General features: G+C 50.7%; 1 protein-coding gene across 2 annotated transcripts in view; it reads left to right on the forward strand.

Annotated features, from left to right (window-relative positions):
* LOC138580398 (sodium-dependent lysophosphatidylcholine symporter 1-like) overlaps positions 1 to 19,473 on the forward strand; it is a 586,401-nt gene that overhangs the window by 256,655 nt on the left and 310,273 nt on the right. The window lies entirely within an intron of this gene.

Genomic DNA, 19,473 nt, shown 5'->3' on the forward strand with positions numbered 1-19,473 from the left:
TTGGGAGTGGAAGTGGAACACTGAAAGGTGAGATGCAATATCCCCTTCCTTATGATACATAGAAACTCCCCCCCTTTTCCTACACAAACACCTTCTCACAACGTGAGCGACAACGGACTTAGACCCGAGCAATTTATCTGACATGTCCCAACACAAGGGTCAGGCAGAGTCAGGCAATTGACGCCAACTACACACACCTGGAAGCCCTTTCCCATCAGGATAAAAGGCGGAGCATGAGAGCACACTCTGAGAAAGGTGGCGAGACCTAAAAGGACGTCAAGGAGGGAGTTGCACTTGCCCTTTTCAACACAGACCCGCGCTGGCTCCAACAAAGGAAACTTAAGACTGGGAATCACAGCTGGTGAATGGTGTGATGGATGTCAGCGATATGTGGAACCCTCCCGCACTAATAGCCGGGGCGGAGAGATGTGGTTGCCATCGAGGTACCGTGCTTGACTCCAGCGGCCAAGGAAACGTCAATGAGTTCAGCACAGCCGGTGAGTCGGAAGATCCCGATAGTGTACCGGACTGTCTGAGGCTCAAGGTTGCATTGACAACATTAAGAGAAATAGACTGAGGTCTTTTTGTGAACGAACTTGGTACCAGCAGTAGAGTGGTCCGGCACCACATGGCCACTCAATCAAAGGTCTCTAGCTGGTACCCCTCTCTTGAAACTACAAGTACCAAGGGGCCATAGGAAAGGCCAGTGTGGAGTGTCAAGGTGCTAATACAAGGACCGAGGCAACCCCCTTGTACAATCGAACATCCTTCACACATTGCAGAAGTTATGAGTATTGTAAAATTGTGAACCCGAAGGAGGAAATTGTAAAATAGGTGTTTGCGCCCGGCTGAGGGTAACGCCGAGCCAACTATGAGTTTGTAAAAGCACGCACTTGCCATAGGCTAACAGAGTGACCCAATGAAACTAAGTCGACCTTCGGAAGTCTCTATTTAAATTGGCAAGTGCTCTGGGAGATTGACGCTGAGAGAAGGATCGGAGCCTCACAGGGATCCAAGGGTGAAGGGTAATCACCCAACGTGAGGATTGATGGAAGGAAGTTTTGTTTTGTTGAATTAACCTAAAAGGCCCTCTGAAGCAAGAGATTTTGCATGCGAAGAGACATAGGTACTGATATAGAGAAAAGGAACTGTAAGCTTGTGCCAGAGAAGGCCAGAAGTGTGCTATGCTTAAGAGTCCTGCTTTGTCCCATGCTAAAAACGTGGGGAAGGGAGAACCCGGCCATTTTGTGAACACTGCTTCCTTTTCTTTTGAACACTATCCCACACTATTTTGTAACATAGCGGTAAGGATTGGCAATATTTTATTTTTAGTATTGGCCCTTTTATTTGACTAGACTCCAATAGGACTGTATTATTAGTATTTGATGGTTGTAGCCTGCTCCCATCTTAGATTTAGATTAGGCATTTATGTCACCCATTTTACAGTTTAATAAACACCCTTGAACTGTGGTCACTTGTGTCTCTTACTTCGATACCATGCCTTCCTTACATTATAGAGTCACAAAGGTACTGTTCAAGATGAGGTCGTTTTTCCACTCCCTGAAACTCCTAATACAGGGACTTGGACATGGAAGGGATTGAACAGACCATGGAGAAGGTGTCTGAATTTATTTATTTCTCTGACAGATTTCCTAAAAGATCTCGTCCCTTAGATGAGGGCCCTAGGCCATTTAAATCACCTAGACTTCAGCCCCCGGCTATTCAAACTACCTGTCATGATGCCCGCTCCCGGGGAGCTGGTTCAAGCCCGGCGTCCCCGAAAGCGGACATCCAGTCCCCAAGGAAGGACCCAGCAACCCCATATAGGGGCCCTTTGGACAGTGTCCTGGCGCCTATGGCACCAGGCTCATAAAAGACATCGGTCCTGGCGTCATAGGCGCCAGGCTCATTATGGGAATGCTTGGGTGCACTTACCTGATGCAGACCATGCTGCAGGATCCCGGCCTCCTTGAGGCCTGAAAGGAACTACTTTACCTGTGGGAATAATTTACCATCCGGCCGTGGTCGGGGAAGGATACATACCTGATTGGAGGAAGGATACATACCTGGAACTTCTTCCAAGGCTATTTAAACCCCACCCGAACAGCCACACGTGCTTCGCGTTGTTCTGCATCTAGCAGCTGGACGGTCACTGTGTCTGCTCCTGCATCCTGACTTCTGCCACGCCTGCCAGCATCCTGGATCACCTGCAAAGGAAGAGAAGAAGAGAACAGAAGAAGGAAAAGTCCTTAACTGCTAAATCCGCATCCCGGAGACATCTCGCTGACAATCCTGAAAAGGAAGACTTAATTTAAAAGCTCATCGCGTCGATCGCTGCAGCGCCGCATTCCACTCGCCTTTACAGGGCGCCTCCATGTTCAGCAGCGATCATCCGGATTCGCAGTCACGCCCCAGCGCCTAGGGAGAAAAAGACCAGAACAAAAGGTGAGAGAGAGAAGGGAATAAGGAAAGCTAAATCTCCATGTTAAGACTTACCTGTTGATTCATTCCCTCTTCATTTCGAGTCCGCGCCGCATCCTGGCATTTCCGGACCCCGGCCCCTAAGGGGAAAAAGAGACATCAGCGTTAATGAGCGAATGAAAAGACATTACCAAAAAACACTCATTAAAGACTTACCTGATTTCTACAAGGATTTCACCTCTCATCTCGGGTCGGTGCCTGTTCCCCGGCATTCCGTACCCCGGCCCCTATGGGGAAAAAGACACTAGCATTAGTACATTAATGCATGGACACAAGGGGAACCTCTAGTAAAAAAAACTTACCTGGAAGCCAAGCAAGTTTGGTTCTCACCAATCCGAAAATCCAGTGAAGTAACTGGATACCAACGCGCCCCTGCATCAGAAGCAGGATGGAGAGCTCGTCCTTCCAGACCCTAAGGTGAGACGCTACGAGAAATCACAGAAGGGTTTCAAGGAGGGTGAGAGGGGAAAGTGGGAGGCCGATTGCATTACCCCGCAGACAGTTAATCCCCTATTCTCGCCTACAGAAGGATACTTCTGCGAGCCAGACGAGCCAGATTTGGGGGCCCGGTCCAGTCCGTCTTTCGAACCCTGCGCATCACCTTAGAAGAGGTCGCAGCAGCGCAAACCAGGCCAGCGCCTCCGTGGGAGTCAGGTGAGCGTAACACTACCTCACCCATACCAAAACATACTGATATTTTGGGCGATATTTGTCTCGATCAATATGATCAGGATGAGGATTTGTATAATGTCCCAGAACAGGAAGACGTCGTCCAGGATTCTATTACCCAGACACACGATAATCAGGGATTTCGCCTACAAACCCCACTCATGAGGCAGAGCCAGACAATATATTTGTAGACGATGCAGCTGCTGTGAAGCCTCGAGACAATCCTCCATTGATGATCAGCTGCTGTTCAATAATATACTGAAAAAAGCAGCAGAACATTTTTAGCTACACAGTCAGGAGGTGGTGCCTGACCCTGACTTTATTGAGGATATCCTTGAAGAAAAAAGGCAGTGGGTCAATCTTTTACATTACTTAACTCTATAAAGAAGTGAATTTCCCCTTCTCTTTGTATGCCTTCCCTGACATGAGCAGTCAACCCGAGGGTTGAAAGAATTTTTAGACCTGCTGCCTCGGATCTACTATAGATTCGGGGACACTCAGTTCATGATTCTTTGGTTGTTACCACAACCAGCAAGCGTGTAGGAGTCCCACTGTCTTCAGCTGAAGCTCCTCCTGACAGATAATGGAAGAAGTTGAATGTACTTTGCTCGCCAGTTTTAGTGGCGTCAAATGGGGTCTTGTACAAGAAGGCCTGGAAAGTGTTTCTGAGCCAGCCAAAGTCGCAACTGGTCACTGTTGTTCAGGAGGGCAGACTGTTCACCCAAAATATTTTTAAAAAACACTGTAGACTCCGCTGAGACAGCTGGCCGAGTGTTAGCTAAAGGAACTCTACTCAAGCGCCATGCATGGCTACGGAACTCAGGGTTAAAACCAGAGACGCAGGCTTCCCTTATTAACAAACCAACAGATGAGTCTGCTTTGTTTGGGAATGCAGTCGACGAAGCTCTCGAGACAGCGAAAAAAGAGCACGAGGCTCAAAAGTCATTGAATCAAATATCCAACAAACCATACCTGCAGCACAGGGTCTTCAACACCCGCCAGTCCTTTCGAGGGCCGTCCTTTTCCAGACCTTCACAGGCCTCCCACACCAGAGGAGGTTCACCATGATACTCCACTCAAGGGTCGCCAAGCACCTATCAAATAAGTGAACAAGGTTTTCGCCATGGCCTAGGAAGAGGTAGGAATGCAGCTGTCGGAGGCTCCCCTACCCCTGGCAACAAATGAGTCTCCGGTCCAGGTCCCCTCCCATGCATCCCATGCACCAGTAGGAGGTTGCGTAATATGCTTCACCCACGCATGGGAGGGGTTTACCTCAGATAAGTGGGTGCTCAAGACATTGGCCGGGGAATTCTGTATCGAGTTCCTCCAGAGACCTCGGTTCCACTTGCCAAAAATAAGGATGACCCAAGACCATCTCCTAATTCTTCAAGCAGAAGTGTTGCCCTGCTGTAAAAGGGAGCAATAGAACTCGTCCCTGCTCACCAGGTAAATGAGGGTATCTATTCAATATACTTCCTTGTACCAAAAAGAATCTGACCATGCACTCTGTATTAGATCTCCGTCCTGCAAACAAGTATGTCAAGACTCAAAGGTTCAGGACAACTCTGCAGGAAGTAATTCCACTGCTAATGCGAGGGGATTACATGGCAATCTTGGTTATGAAAGATACATACTTTCATATTTCAATGTTGCCAGCTGTGAGAAACCTGAAGGTGTCTCCCGGTCTAAACCTCGAGAATCCATTATCCAGGTAGCCAGGACACGGCCATCGCTATTGGATCCAGTTCCTGGGGGTGGACCAGTGAGGGAGGATCACCTGGATGGGGGATCCTTTAGGAGTGAGAGTGGGACACCGACGGGTGAGACACAGTCTCCCCCTTCCTTTGACACCTTTTCTCCATCCTCTCACGTAGCACATTCAAAAACACTGCCCCCTCCTTTTGCAACCCAAACCCCTTCGCACCACACAATAGACAACGGACTAATATGCAACCTGTTTACCCAACATGTCCCAACCCGCAGGTCAGGCAGAGTCAGGCAATTAATCAAAATCACACACACCTAACAGACCTTTCCTTTCCCCACAGGGATAAAAGGTCTTGTAAGAAAGCACCATACGAGCAAGGTGAGCACGGCAGACAGCACGACGAGACAGCTAGTCAAGCGAAGCAGTTCAAAAGAAGGAGAAAGGTGGCAGGAATGGAGTGGGTTGCAAGGAGAGAAGTGACCTTGCACTTTTCATCCCAGACCCGTGGAAACTTTGTGGAAGAGAGCCCAAGACTGCAAACAATAGCACCAGTGTCTTGCAGCAGATGTCAACGGTACATGGGGCAAGCTTATGCTGATAAGCAGGAGCGAGTGAAGCTCCCTCGCCCGTGGTACCAGCCTTGGCTCCAGAGAAGCCAAAAGCCAAGTGGTTCATCACAGCTGGTGGATCGAGAGGAGAACCGATAAGAAGCGGGCTGTGTTGAATGAGAATCGCAAAGTGGCAAATTTATTTTCTAACCAAATTTGATGAACTATGAAAGAATTGTAAAAGTGGTCAGGGGAGACCAGCTCCAAAGCGAAACCAGTACCACGTGGGTGCTAAACTCAAGAGACTATGGTCGATCCCCATCTGAACAAAACTACAATTACCAGAAGGCCATAGGAGGGCTAGCAAAGTAGGTCAAAGTGGTCATACAGAGGGTCAAGCAAAATCCCTGTACAATCGAAAGACTTTGATCCACAAACGGTGTGAAACAAAGGGAGGTGAATCCCAGAAACCTTGAATTGTGTAAAAAGGAGAACAGTACAGAGGGTCAGCGCCCAAAAGAGGGGGATCCAGGGGTGAGCCACGATCACCCTGATCGAGAGCCACAGTAAACTTGGTGAAGAGAGGCTAAGAATCAAGAGGGGTCGGAGTCCGGCAGAGGGGGACCCAAGGGTGAAACGTCATCACCCTAAGACTGAGAAAAGTGAAAGTAAAAGTTAAGAGACACCCAGATGAAGCTATCACAGAAGTACTAGCAGTCAAGAGGGGTCTGAGCCCGGCCAAGAGAGATCCAGGGGTAAAGCTATCATCCAAATTTCACATAAGAAAAGAACTCGCATATAAATTGAGAAGGGTCAGTGCCCAGAATAGGGGGACCCAAGGGTGAAACCATCACCCTATCTGAACTGTGGATAACAATTGAGAAGGGTCAGCGCCCAGAAGAGGGGGACCAAGGGGTGAACCATTATCACCCTAAAAGAACTTTCATTTGGTTAAAGGAACCTTTGTTTTTGTTATTTGAACATGTCAGGACCCCGAAGTCAAGAGCCTTTCAAAGGAAATGAGACTTGGCCATCGACGGTACTGAGAACTGCCATTGGAACTGTCTCCTCGTGCTGGAGAAGCCCGAGACTGTAGAAAGAAGTCTCCATACACTAGATGTTAGGAGAGCAGCGATGTACTATCTCAATAAAACAAAACCACTTCAGAAGACAGATCAATTCTTTGTCTCCATTGCAACTGGTAGAGAAGGGGATCCTATCTCCAAGTCAGCAATTTCACAATGGATTGTTAAATGTATCCAGATGTGTTACTCTCTTTCAAAGAGAGTTTTACCTTTTATGACCAGAGCACATTCTACTCGAGGCACAGGAGCTACTATAGCTTTCATTGCAAATATTTCCTCTAGATGCTATTTGCAACGCAGCTACCTGGAGTTCTATTCACACCTTTACATACACACCATTACTGCTTAAATACACATTCTAAGACTAATTCTCAGGTGGGTCAGCCAATGTTAAGACATCGTTTTGCTGCTGTTCCTTCCAACATCCCACTGCCATCTCCTGGTACTGCTCGCTAGTTTATGCACAGGATGTGATTCTAAGCAGATTCACAAGCATCAGAAGACATACATTACTTGGCATAATCTTATTTCTGGTGCTTGTATCTGCTTAAATTCACATGTGCCCACCTTTTCTCCATGCTTGGAGTTGATGGAAAATAGACATTTTACACCTTTCCTATTCTTCTGTACTCGCTCATGTATTATTTTCAGGCTGCCTCATTGCAGAACAAAACCAACCAGGGGACCTCGACACGTGAGTGATCATAGGTACACTACATGTCACAGTAGGGATAGTGTTACAGACACGCCCAGGACGACATTCCATTTTGAACTTTCGAAAACAAGATGCAATACTCTGCGATTACCAATAGATGTCGGACTATATGCACAGCATGTGAATCTAAGCAGATACAAGCACCAGAAATACGATTACGGTAAGTAATGTATGCCATATCTTTTGAGTGTTAACGACAATAGGCAATTTAGAATAGTTCATTATGTGCAATTTTGAGTAGTTTTTTTTTTTATTAAGTTTATTGAAATTTACATAAAAACATACATACAGAGCATAGATTCATCAACGCTATACATATAGAGTAGTTTATCTTAAACTTGGATACCTTGTTAAGCAGTTAGAGTAGGGTGACTATATGTCGCAGTGTTACGGTTTTGACGAAGTCCCCCTTTCAGGACCTTCGTCCAGTGGGCAAGAATCAAGAGGCTAGGGGAACTGGGTACCCAGACAAACCAGTAATGAAAAAATACATTTCCTACAATGCCCCTCAGAAACAAAAGCAAAACCCGGACTGGATCCGGGAATCAAAGTTAGGGGCTATGAAGACAGTAAACCTGGGAAACACCCAGTTCTTTCACTTAAAACAGGGAAGACACCAGGTCACAAGATCCAAATATCAAAATCAAGCAGGCAAACCACCCTCAGAGGGAATACATCTCCTGCAATGCCCTTCTCTCCCAACCAGAAAACCTGGAACGGTTCAGGGATGTTATCCTTTCAAGGTTCAGGAGGCCATAGCAAAACCTTTCAAGCAAAGGAAGACACTGGGAGGAATCTAAAAACCCTTAGAGGCCCCCAACCCACTTGCCTTCCCAACAGCAGCACAGCAGGATGTACTCCACACAAGCAGCCTGTTCAGCCTCTCCCTGCACGCAGAGTTTCAAAATGGCCACTGTGGTTCTTATAGAGTCAGCCCAACCCTCTTATCCTCAATTTGAGTATCAGCAAGGGGGAGAGCCCAGCCAATCCCAACCCTCACTCGCTTTAGGCTCACAACTACAGACATAATTACAATCAGGGGGAGGGGACATGTTGCTATATAAACCAAGCATCCTAGTTCAGTGTGGTGGCTGAAGGGAGCAGGCAGCTCTTGTTTGGAGAGGGAATATTGCTGCAGAGGAGTTGTGCCACAGAGACGTTGAAGACGGGAGTGTGCTAGAGCGGGGAGTTGGAGAAGTGGCAGCAGGAGAGAGGAAGAAACCAACCCCTACAGAAGAGAAGAAAGTGGTAAGATCTAAATAAATAAAGATGAGAGAAAGGAAGGAATGGGACGAATGAAAAACCAGGAGTGGATTGTAAGTCAGTACCAGTAACAGGGGGAAAAGGGAGAGGAAGCAAAACCAGGACGGGGTTAGAAGTCAGTAGCAGAAACAGAGGACAGGAGGATGGAAGAAAAACCAAGAGTGGATTTACAGGTGGAAGTAGAAACAATACAAAAGGAAGAAGTAAAACCTGGATTGGATTGGTAGGAAGGGACAAGAGCAGGCGGACAGAGGGAAGAAATAGAACCTGGATTGGAGTTGAAGGATGGAGTAACATTAGAAGGCTGGATGGAGGAAGTAATACCTGGAGTGAAGTGCAAGGTGACGACAAAAGGCCAAGGTGGTAATAAGGAGATGTTGATAAATCAGTAAGAGAACGCGGTAGGTGAACGTGAGGATACTCGGGATGATACATCTTCAGACAAGCAGAGTGAAGAAGGGAGATCATGACTTTATTAAGATATTGAAAAGCGACGCAAGGAACCAGAAGAAGGCTAGTCATCTGGAAGTAGTAGGTTCCAAAGGGCCAGGTCAGGCCCTAGGCAGGTATAACAAGGGGGGGTGGGGTTCCAGCGGGGGTCAGGGAGGTAGTTCAAAGAGGGAGTGGAAAGAACAAAGTCAGGATGGAAGTCTAGTACGGATTGGTCCTTTTCCTTCTCTCCTTGCTGACTCCAACGCGATCTCTAAGCAAAGTTCCTGCAGAACATCAAGGATTGGTTTAGTCTTGGGTATGGGACCCCGGAAAGCCTGCAATCCGACTCAAAGGAGCAGAAGGAGGGTTTGCAACATATTGGACGAGGGAGTGAGGTAACTGCTCTGACACTTTTTGGAACAGTAGCCGAGGCTTGAAAGCTAGAACTCTCACCCTGACACTGGGAAAGCCATTGCAAGAGACACTGGATGAAGAAGGCAACGGTATATTTTTATTTTGTTGGGAAAGATCCTGTTTATATTTAAATTGGCCCAGCCCCTGTACACAGTCCCTAAAGAAACTGTTATCTTTGAGCATCTGATCTTGGCGTACTTCTTGGTTCCAGGTGTCCCGTTTGTGACTCTGTGGAATCGCACATAAAAATCAAAAGATGCCGTTGAGCCGTCGCTATCCCCTGAATTGCTTCACAGGATCGGACCTTCTGTGCCAACGGTTCCATGGATAACACGAATAGTAATGGAGACAACGGACAGCCCTGGCGAGACCCATCATTGGGGGAATAGGGCATTACCGCTGTCCATTAAGCTTTACCTTGGTGGATGGGTGGACAAAGTTAGCTAAAACCTGTTGCATGAACGTGGGCCCAAAACCGCCCCCTGTAAGACTTTCTGGAGGTATCCCCAGTGCCTCACATTTTTTAAGTTGAGTCTCAAAGTCTCTACCTTTATGTGGTGGCTGGTATCTGTTCCAGGCCTTATAATCCCAAGTGATTTATATTCCGAATATTCTGGGGAAGCCAGGCAATGATTGGACGAGCGGAGGAGGGCCAAAGCATAGATTGTGTTAAACCAAGATGTTATTTGAAGTTGGCCTCAGGATGGGTTTAGTAAAATGCCTATGGGGTTTCGGGCGCAGAGGTCTGCAACCTGTGGCTCTCCAGATGATTTGCACTACGACTCCCATGATCCATCATCATTGACTATGCTTGCTAGAGCTGTTGGGAGTTGTAGTCCAAAACATCTGTAGAGTCAAAGGTTGCAGACCACAGGGCCATTCGGGAAATGACTAAAAACCAAAAAAGGAATGGCTATGGAAAGGGTCCGGGATGGGCCAACAGCAAATGAGGCTGGCTGCGATGTTACCACCTTAAAGGTGGTGTTTAAACCTAAGAGAAATCTACATTTATTTTTAACTAGTCCTCATCTCTCCGGGGATGCCATAAGCACCCCAAATAAATGTACAGAAAGAATGGATAACAGAAAATAAATCTGACGTGCACACTGGTAGCAGCAAATCTCGTGGGCAAACCATTGTTTGTTGCATCATCAGAATGTACGTCAGTTGTGATTGTTTTGTCCCGCAATCTGACGTGAAGCATTCTGGATGTTCACTTTAAAATCCTTGACACCACGAAGCTTGAATGGTTTTTATAGATGACTCTTTATTAGTACAGTTTGTTTCTATGTACATGTTTACATGATATTCTGTTTGTAGCATAGAATTCTTACATTTTTTGCTATTCATTCTTTCATTTTCCCATTCTTTTTTTTTAATTAAAAACGCTTTAATGTTCTGATATCTTGTTCGGTTTTTGCAGTTTAATGCTTTTCCTTGCATTCATAATCTCCTCATTCATGTCTGCAGCCAGGTTCTCACTGTGACGCATAGTTGCTAATGTCATGATGTTGCTACGCGACATGTCGTGATGACGTTGTCGTGTTAATAACGTCGATATGCAGACACGTTGGCAATTTATTTTTTCACATCTACCGCACTTCGTGTTTTCCAGAATTGTACGTGTATGACAGCATCTTCTCAAATGAGGTCCCGAAAATTTTGACGTGTCTTCACATTTCACTCTGTGATGTCGATATAGAGACTATTCTTTTCCACAATGTTGTTTAAAATCTCTACATTTCTAAATGTTACCATATTCGAAAAGGTATGCGAGTATACGTGGGCTGAAGCTATGCACGCGTTTCTTCATTTCCGTGTTATTATATCTGTGCATCGCTTGAAAAAGGGCTCTTCACAAAACCTGTCGCGCTCTGAGGCGGCCCTGCTGTCTTTTGAATGTCTGTGAAGCAACACGTCATTTGACTGCACTACTAATATTACTGAAATCGTGTGGGCACAGGCTGAGAAAAAAATGAGCCATTTGGCACATTATTATTACCCCCCCCCCCCTTTATGGGCAGGCTGAGGCACCTAAATGAAGTTGGAGTGCGACTTTTCTCATATGATATGATATGATAGGTAATTTAGAACGCGCTTAATGGAGCTGACGACGGAAAACGTCCGCAAAATGGAGGAGGCAGCAGGGTAACCCCTGCGAGGTCATGCCGCCGGGAGCCGGGGCCCTCACCCGGAAGGGTAAAGGACAAGGGGGCGAAACGGCGCCAAAGCTGAATGGGCCAGAAAGCCCGCGAAGGATAAACAAAAGGAAGGGGGCGGGGCTTGCAGGATATAAGCAGGCGGGACCAGGGACCAGGCATCTCGCTCCTGCACTGGGACCCGGTCGCCGCCACCTGACAAGGACAAGGAATTTCGTTTGTTGCCGCTCGCCCGCCCAGCAGAAGGAAGGAGGACCAGTGACCGGGCCGGGAAACGCGTTGAGAAAACGACCACGAGGAAGCAGCAGGCAGGATCGTACAGCCGGCGTGCGTGGAAGGACGGCCCAGCTGATCGGGAGTTGCGGCGCGGCTGGAAGTAGAGACGGAGGACTGCTAGCTGGATCGCCCGCCTAGCAGAAGGAGCCGAGCAGAGCCAGGAACGCGGAGGGAGGTCGACCGCAAGGATCCGGCAGGCGGGATCGCGCAGCCGGGGGAAGACAGCCGGCGGGCGCGGAGGGGCAGCGCGGCTGATCTGAAGCAGTGGCGTGAGAAGGCGGGCCCAGCCCAGGACCAGGTATCGAGGTGTCGAAGGCGGAGCAGAGCTGCTGGTGAGCCCGCCTAGCGGCTGCCGGAGGCAAGGAGCAAGGAAAGTCGGCTGGGTCACACGGGGCTGCAACCCGGTCGGAGGAACAGGTCGGGGGGAACACCAGCCGGAGGCGCATCCGCGAGCGCAAGCCCGCCCCCGGTTCCCCGCCCCCCCCCCCTCACGGCCAGAAACATCCCGGGCGGAGGGGCCAACGCAGGGGCACGCAGACGCCCACGCCCTCCCCCCAAGAGGACGGAAGCATTCGGCAGGCCGCAAGGAGGCAGCCGCAGGGGTGGAGCGGCTACACATGAGCACTGAACACGGGCAGCAGCAACGAGCGGCCCAGGAGAAGCAAGAAGCAGGTGGTTGACCCATTGCGAGGCCGCCAAATGGATCTGGCGTCATTCATGGAATTGGCCAGGGTGGCAGCAGCAACCCATGGCCCGGACTGGATGTCCAGGATGGTGGCCCAACCTAGCCAGGAAGGGCGCAGCCAAGGGGTGGAAAGCTCCCCTCTGATGTTTCAGGACAGTGGCAGCGAGGCCACCGTGATCGAGGCCGAGATCCACAGCCTGGGGGAGGAAGAAGAAGAAGAGGAGACCCAGGGGAGCAAAAGGAAAAGGACAATGACGGCCAGGGCTAAAGCGAGCAAGGAGCAGGCCAGCAGCACCAAGAGACCACGGCAGAAGGGGAGGGCGCAGGAGGATGCGGCCTTAACGGCTCCTACACCTGCTGAGGCTCCAGGGAATCGAGTGAGCCCACCCAACGCTCCTGCGACCAGAACGGTGGATGTCGCGGGTGGAGGAACAACATCCCTGGAGACAGTGAAAGGTATGGTGTTAGAATGCATGCAAGCATGGGGGAAAATGGGGCAAATGCCGAATGTTGTGCCCAGTACTGGTATGGTGGTAGGGGGACTGTCTCAAGGAAGTATAGCCACGCATCTGGGGGCATCACAAGGGCTGGGAGGGCCCTGGTGCAGCGGTAGCACTCAAGGCTGGGCACAGGCGGGTGGAATAAGTCAATTGCCTCAGAAGAGGGGGATACCGCCCGGGGGTTTCTTATCTGTCGGGCTGCCTAGTGTGGGCCCACCTATGGGAGGCGGGCAGCAAGCACAGTTGGCAGGGCTCCCGTGGGGTCAAGAATGGACAAACCAGGGGCCAGGGGCGTCGGTAAGCACGGAAGGAGCCCAGCAGTTGGCTTCAGGGGCGCCGGCAGGGGCACAGGGGATGCAGAAGGAGGCAGGGCCTGGTGCAGTCTTGATAGGGGGGCTGAGCGCGGCGCAGCCCGTAGCAGCAGGCCTGATCAGCAGTGAAACAGGGGGTTTGTGGGGGCAGGCAACCCAGTATGGGAGGCCAATGCCAGGGTTCGCACCTATGCGGGCTACGGTGAATTCTCTGGTGTGGCACATTCCATGGGGGATCAAGGAGAGGTTGTGGAGGAAGGAATTCATTGACATCTTTGATTTGTTGGGGATCGTCCCCACGGGGGGAGGACTAAGGGAACTGTCTGAAAAGGAAAAAGAGAAAAGGGACAGGGAGGCCACCAAGGTGGAGCGTTCCATTAACAACTGGCTAAAAGCTTATAGGATGTATATGTCAGTAATGTTGGAGAGGTACCCGCAGGATGCACTGGCAATGATAGCGTACGAACAATATGTGCATGATTTGTATCAGAAGTATGGAGGCGAGGGATGGCTGGAGTATGACCGAGGCTTTAGATTAAAAATGCAGATATGGCCAGCAATGTCATGGGACGAGATGGATGTCGGGGGGTACATGGACAAAGTGGTGCCCTGCAGGGAATCACAGGACGAGTCACCAGGAGAGCAGTCTCGGGGTGGGAGAGGCAGAGGCGGGTTCCCCCAACGGGGGAGAGGGTCCTTTCGCGGGCCCTCCTCCTGGGTGTACCGGGCAGCAGCCCACCAGGGGGAGCCAGAAGTCTGCTGGCGGTTTGCAGAAGGGTATTGCTCATACGGGAAGACATGCAGGTACAAGCACCAGAGGGGCGGTGGTACGGGCACCCGCAGGGCCACTCCGGGAGAGGCTAAACCCGGGGATGGAGGGAAACAAAAGAATAAAGGGAATGTTGAGTGATGCGCCGACAAAACAAGGCAATGCTGTGGTAACAATGAATGACAAATGTATGATTAAAAGGGCATTGCCCACACCAGTTAGCCTTCTTGCCATGACTCCCTTCCTAAATGAGTACCATAACAAAGCCGACGCAAAATTGCTATGGCAAGGGTTCAGGTGGGGCTTTAGGATCCCGGGGGCAGGTTCTCAAGGGGGAAGGGAGGCGGCCAACCTACGATCGGCTCTGGAGAATCCCGAGGTGGTGGAAAGGAAGGTTAACAAAGAGGTGGGGCTGGGGAGAGTGGCCGGCCCATTTTCTAGGCCCCCCATGAGCAATCTGGTAGTATCGCCACTAGGACTGGTGCCGAAGAAGGAGGAGGGTCAATTCCGCCTGATACACCACCTATCCTTCCCCGAGGGTCAGTCAGTGAACAGCGGCATCCCAGAGGAACAGTGCAGGGTGCAGTACGCCTCCCTGGAGGATGCGATACTAATGGTAAAAGCGGCAGGGGAAGGGGCATTGTTGGGGAAAGCTGACATAGAATCTGCCTTCCGTCTATTACCAATCCACGAGGATAGTCACCACTTGCTGGGTTTTAAGGTGGGGGACAAGTACTACTATGACAAATGCCTCCCCATGGGGTGCGCCATTTCCTGCTCATATTTTGAGGCATTCAGCTCCTTTCTGGAGTTTACGGTAAGGCAGGAGATAAAAAATGGGGGAATATTGCACTACTTGGATGATTTTCTCTTCGTGGGGAGGGAGGAGACGGATGAGTGCAGATCCATGATGGAGATATTTCAAAATAAAATGGAACGACTAGGGGTTCCCCTTGCACCAGGAAAGACCGTGGGGCCAGCAACGACATTGACATTTCTGGGGATCGAGATCGATTCAGTTAAAGGGGAGTGTAGGCTCCCTCAGAACAAGGTAGGAAAACTGAGGGGCTTGATTCGGGAGCTGATGGGTAAAAACAAAGCGACCTTGAGGGAATTGCAAGTGCTGGCTGGAAACCTCAATTTTGCAGGCAAAGTGATACCAGCAGGGAGGGCATTTGCCAGAAGTATAGAACTAAAAACGGTGGGCTTACAACATGCCGCACAGCACGTCAGATTGGGTGCAGAGGTAAAAGAGGATCTCAGAATGTGGGATGGCTTCCTGTCAGGTTCCAGCGGGGTGGCAATCTGGAGGGCGGACTGGGCAAGCAGTCAGAGGCTCAAACTGTTCACGGATTCATCCGGGTCCCTGGGTTTCGGGGCTATCCTGGGGGACAGATGGTGCGGCATGGCGTGGCCAGAGGAATGGCACAAGGAGGGGATCACAAAAGATATCACGCTACTAGAGCTATTCCCCATAGTGGTTGCATTCAAGCTGTGGGGCGGGCAGCTGCAAAATTCCAAGGTCTCGCTATGGTCGGACAACTTGGCTGTGGTACAGATCATTAACACAGGATCGTCCAGTAACCCGAGGGTGCTGAGGCTCCTCAGAGAACTCACCAGGAGTTTGTTAGAGTTGAACATTGAGGTTAGAGCACGGCACATTCCAGGGGTGAAAAACACGGCTGCTGATTCTCTGTCTCGTTTACAGTGGGACCGGTTCCGGGAGAGCTGCCCCGAAGCAAGGGAGGAGATGACCCCATTCGAGGTACAATGGTGGGGGATGATTGGGGCGATCTGACCGCATTAGTTGAAACTGCCCTGGCACCCGGTACAACCAAGAGGTACAGGGCTTGTTGGATTCGGTTTGCACAGTTCCAAGAGGAGGTACTAGCAGGGGACCCCGGGGAGAACCCGGTGAGAGCATTCATAGGCTGGTGCTGGAAGACAGGAAAGACTCGGGCTTGGGTAAGCTATCACCTAGCGGCCATAGCACATCATGCAAAAGTACACGGGGAGAAGGACCCCACTAAGGAGCATTATGTCATACTGGCCATGAAAGGCTGGGCGAGGCAAAGCACAGCAAAACCGGATGAGAGACGGCCAATCGATATTGGGAAATTGCACGGATTAATTAAATGCCTGGGGGAAGTATGTCGGGATGAATCGGAGCGTGTGCTCTTCTCGGCGGCTTTTACTGTGGCATTTTTTGGGGCGCTCAGAATCAGCGAATTGGTGCCGGAAAACAAGAACGGCAAAGGGAGTGGGTTCTTGCGCGTCAGGGACATCCAAGTGGGGAGCGCTCAGGTCGTCATTTATGTGAGGCGGTCAAAGACGGATCAGAAAGGAAAGGGTACGGCGCTGACCGTACATGCCATTCAGGCGAGCAGGGTTTGCCCGGTGGCGGCAGCGGCAAACTTTATGCGACAGAGGCGGCCATCAGGGGCTGAGGCGCCATGGCTCACTCACAAGGATGGGTCCGCGCTAAGCCGATTTCAGTTCAAAAAAGTAATGTTCCTTGGGCTGGAGAGAATGGGTATGGCAGGGGGCCAGTTTGGGACACATTCCTTTTGGATTGGGGCCGCCACCTCAGCATCAGTCGGGGGCTAGGGGCCGAAGAGATTAAGAGATTGGGGAGATGGTCGTCAGGATGTTATAAACGTTATGTCAGGCCGGAAAAAGTGTAAAGATAACCATGCCGTTCCCTCCATGTCATTTACCAGCAGTGCACCAAAGGAAACTACGCACAGTATGGGTGGTGGGGCACTCATTCATCTCAAGGGCAAAGGCAAGCTGGAACCAGCAGCAAGAGATCTTGACGGCAGGAGAATTCAAGATCGAATGGCACGGGGTGCCAGGGATGAAATGGGCCCAGCTGAAAGGGCAATTGCATACGCTGCTAAACAAACGGCGGAAGCCGGATGTGTTGGTAATACACTTGGGAGGGAACGACCTGACCAGCTTAGGGAGGGGGACCTTGCTGAGAGACATCACAAGCTCTTTACAGGAAATATCAGCACAGATGGGGGAGACGGAGATCATCTGGTCCGAGGTGATTCCGCGGTTGCAATGGAGGGGGGCAGCAAACCATTCGGCGGTAGAGAAATCAAGGAGGAAGCTGAACGGGGCAGTGGCCAAATTCTGCAAGGGCAGAGGTTTCTATCAGATCAGGCATGGTCTGATTGACGGGAAGACCCCCGAGTATTTCGTAGCCGATGGGGTGCACTTATCCCCTAAGGGAATGGAGCTCTTTTTCTGGAACATTTGCACCAAATTGCTGGAATTGTGAGAAGGAATGAGGAAGAAGGGAGCCAACGGAGGGCGGGAACCCACCGGTTGGCGTGGCGGTGTTTGGGCAACCAAGCACAAATGATAGACTCCGGACGAGCCAGAAGGAAACAGAATGGGTCTTCGCTCTTCTGGACCAGCGCCTCTTGGGCCTAAACGGCGGGGGCGCCTGGTAGGAACAAACAAGGCTCAGCTTCCCCCCCGAAACAAACGGCGCTCTCCCCACCCACGGACCCCTGCACGGGCAGGATAGGAACAGGTACAATGGGTCGGGGGAGTTGGGGGCCTACTATACCAAGTATAGGGGGAAGCAAAGGAAATCCGGCAAGCAAGCGCCACACGCGCAGAATGAGGTCACTATTGTGTACAAATACTTCTGTTGTCATGGAAATAAAACTGCGGCCAATTTTGCCAATTGAAATCTTGTGTCATGCCAATTCATGGGGGTTAAAAACATTGTGTGCATGCGCAAAGATAATTGGGAGTAAAGGCAAATGGACGGCTGCAGGGGTTATGGAGCTGACGACGGAAAACGTCCGCAAAATGGAGGAGGCAGCAGGGTAACCCCTGCGGGGTCATGCCGCCGGGAGCCGGGGCCCTCACCCGGAAGGGTAAAGGACAAGGGGGCGAAACGGCGCCAAAGCTGAATGGGCCAGAAAGCCCGCCAAGGATAAACAAAAGGAAGGGGGCGGGGCTTGCAGGATATAAGCAGGCGGGACCAGGGACCAGGCATCTCGCTCCTGCACTGGGACCCGGTCGCCGCCACCTGACAAGGACAAGGAATTTAATACCCAGAGTTTGTAAGCGCGGACCCGGGGATCGAACCTGTGGTACTCCGTGTCGCGCCCCTGAGCTATCCCGAGACAAATCAGAGACCCATTCATGTCCACTCTCCATGTTCCCATGCATGTCTGCTCCCTGACTAACCAACTCGTCCGTCCCTAAATGCTCCTACATTAAACGCACATCCCTCAACACACACCAACCTCTGGCCTTTTAACAACCAAATCAAAATGAATGGACTGTAAGAAAGCTCGGGTCTTTAGGTCTACCTCTCCCCGCTCTCCCGCTAGTGCCTCGCCCCCAAACTCGCAGCCATGTCATTCATCATAGCTTGCCGACGCGCCACCTCCCCCACCCCTCCATCCCCCCCTCCGTGGCCATGTCCATAGCACCATAGCAGCCCTCAGGATTCAGTCCCTTGCTGCCGTTACCCAGCAACACCCCCAGTTTCACATCTGCCGCTGTCCCATCAACAACCCCAGCCCCTCATTTTACACAAGGCCACCAAAATGGCGGATGGGTGTTACTTTCTAAGAACCCCCACATTTTCCTAGACCCGTATGCCCCATTGAGCGCACCTCTGCTTGTGCCTTCTTCTGCGTTGCCTTTTACTTCCCATACTGCCTACACCCTCTCTTAGTTTCGCTCCCCTCCTTTGCAGCATATCCGCTGTGTACCACCCCAAGTAACGTGAGCAAGAACTAAGTGCCTTTGTATGCACCCCCTTATTTGCACCCTTCCTTACTGCTGCTGCTGTGCTGCTCTCTCCATGCTGCTGGGTTGGTGGTCTTCCTTGTACCTGATGCTGCTGGGTTGCTCCTCCATGTCCCTGATGCTGCTATTCTGTGCCTCCTGTGTCCCTGATGCGGCTGCTGTGCCCTCCCGTGTCCTTGATGATACTTTTGTTCTCCTCCTCCATGTCCTGATACCGCTGTTGTTGTGCTCCTCCTTTGTGTCCTTGATGCTGCTGAGTTGCTCCTCCTTTGTGTCCCTAATGCTGCTGTTGCACTCCTCCTTCTGTCCCTGATGCTGCCGAGTTGCTCCTCCTTTGTGTCCCTGATGCTGCAGTTGCACTCCTCCTTTGTGTCCCTGATGCTGCTGTTGTGGTGGTCCTCCTTGTCCCTGGTGCTGCTGAGTTGCTTCTCCTTGTCCCTGATGCTGCTGTTGTGGTGGTCCTCCTTCATATCCCTGATGCTGCTGAGTTGCTCCTCCTTTGTGTCCCTAATGCTGCTGTTGCACTCCTCCTTTGTGTCACTGATGCTGCTGTTGTGGTGGTCCTCCTTCATATCCCTGATGCTGCTGATTTGCTTCTCCTGCGTGTCCCTGATGCTGTTGTTGTGCTCCTCCTCCATGTCCATGAGGATGCTTGTGTGCTCCTCCTGCGTGTCCC

Source organism: Ambystoma mexicanum, chromosome 3p (genome assembly GCF_040938575.1).
Source record: "Ambystoma mexicanum isolate Mex_15411 chromosome 3p, UKY_AmexF1_1, whole genome shotgun sequence".
NCBI lineage: Eukaryota > Metazoa > Chordata > Amphibia > Caudata > Ambystomatidae > Ambystoma > Ambystoma mexicanum.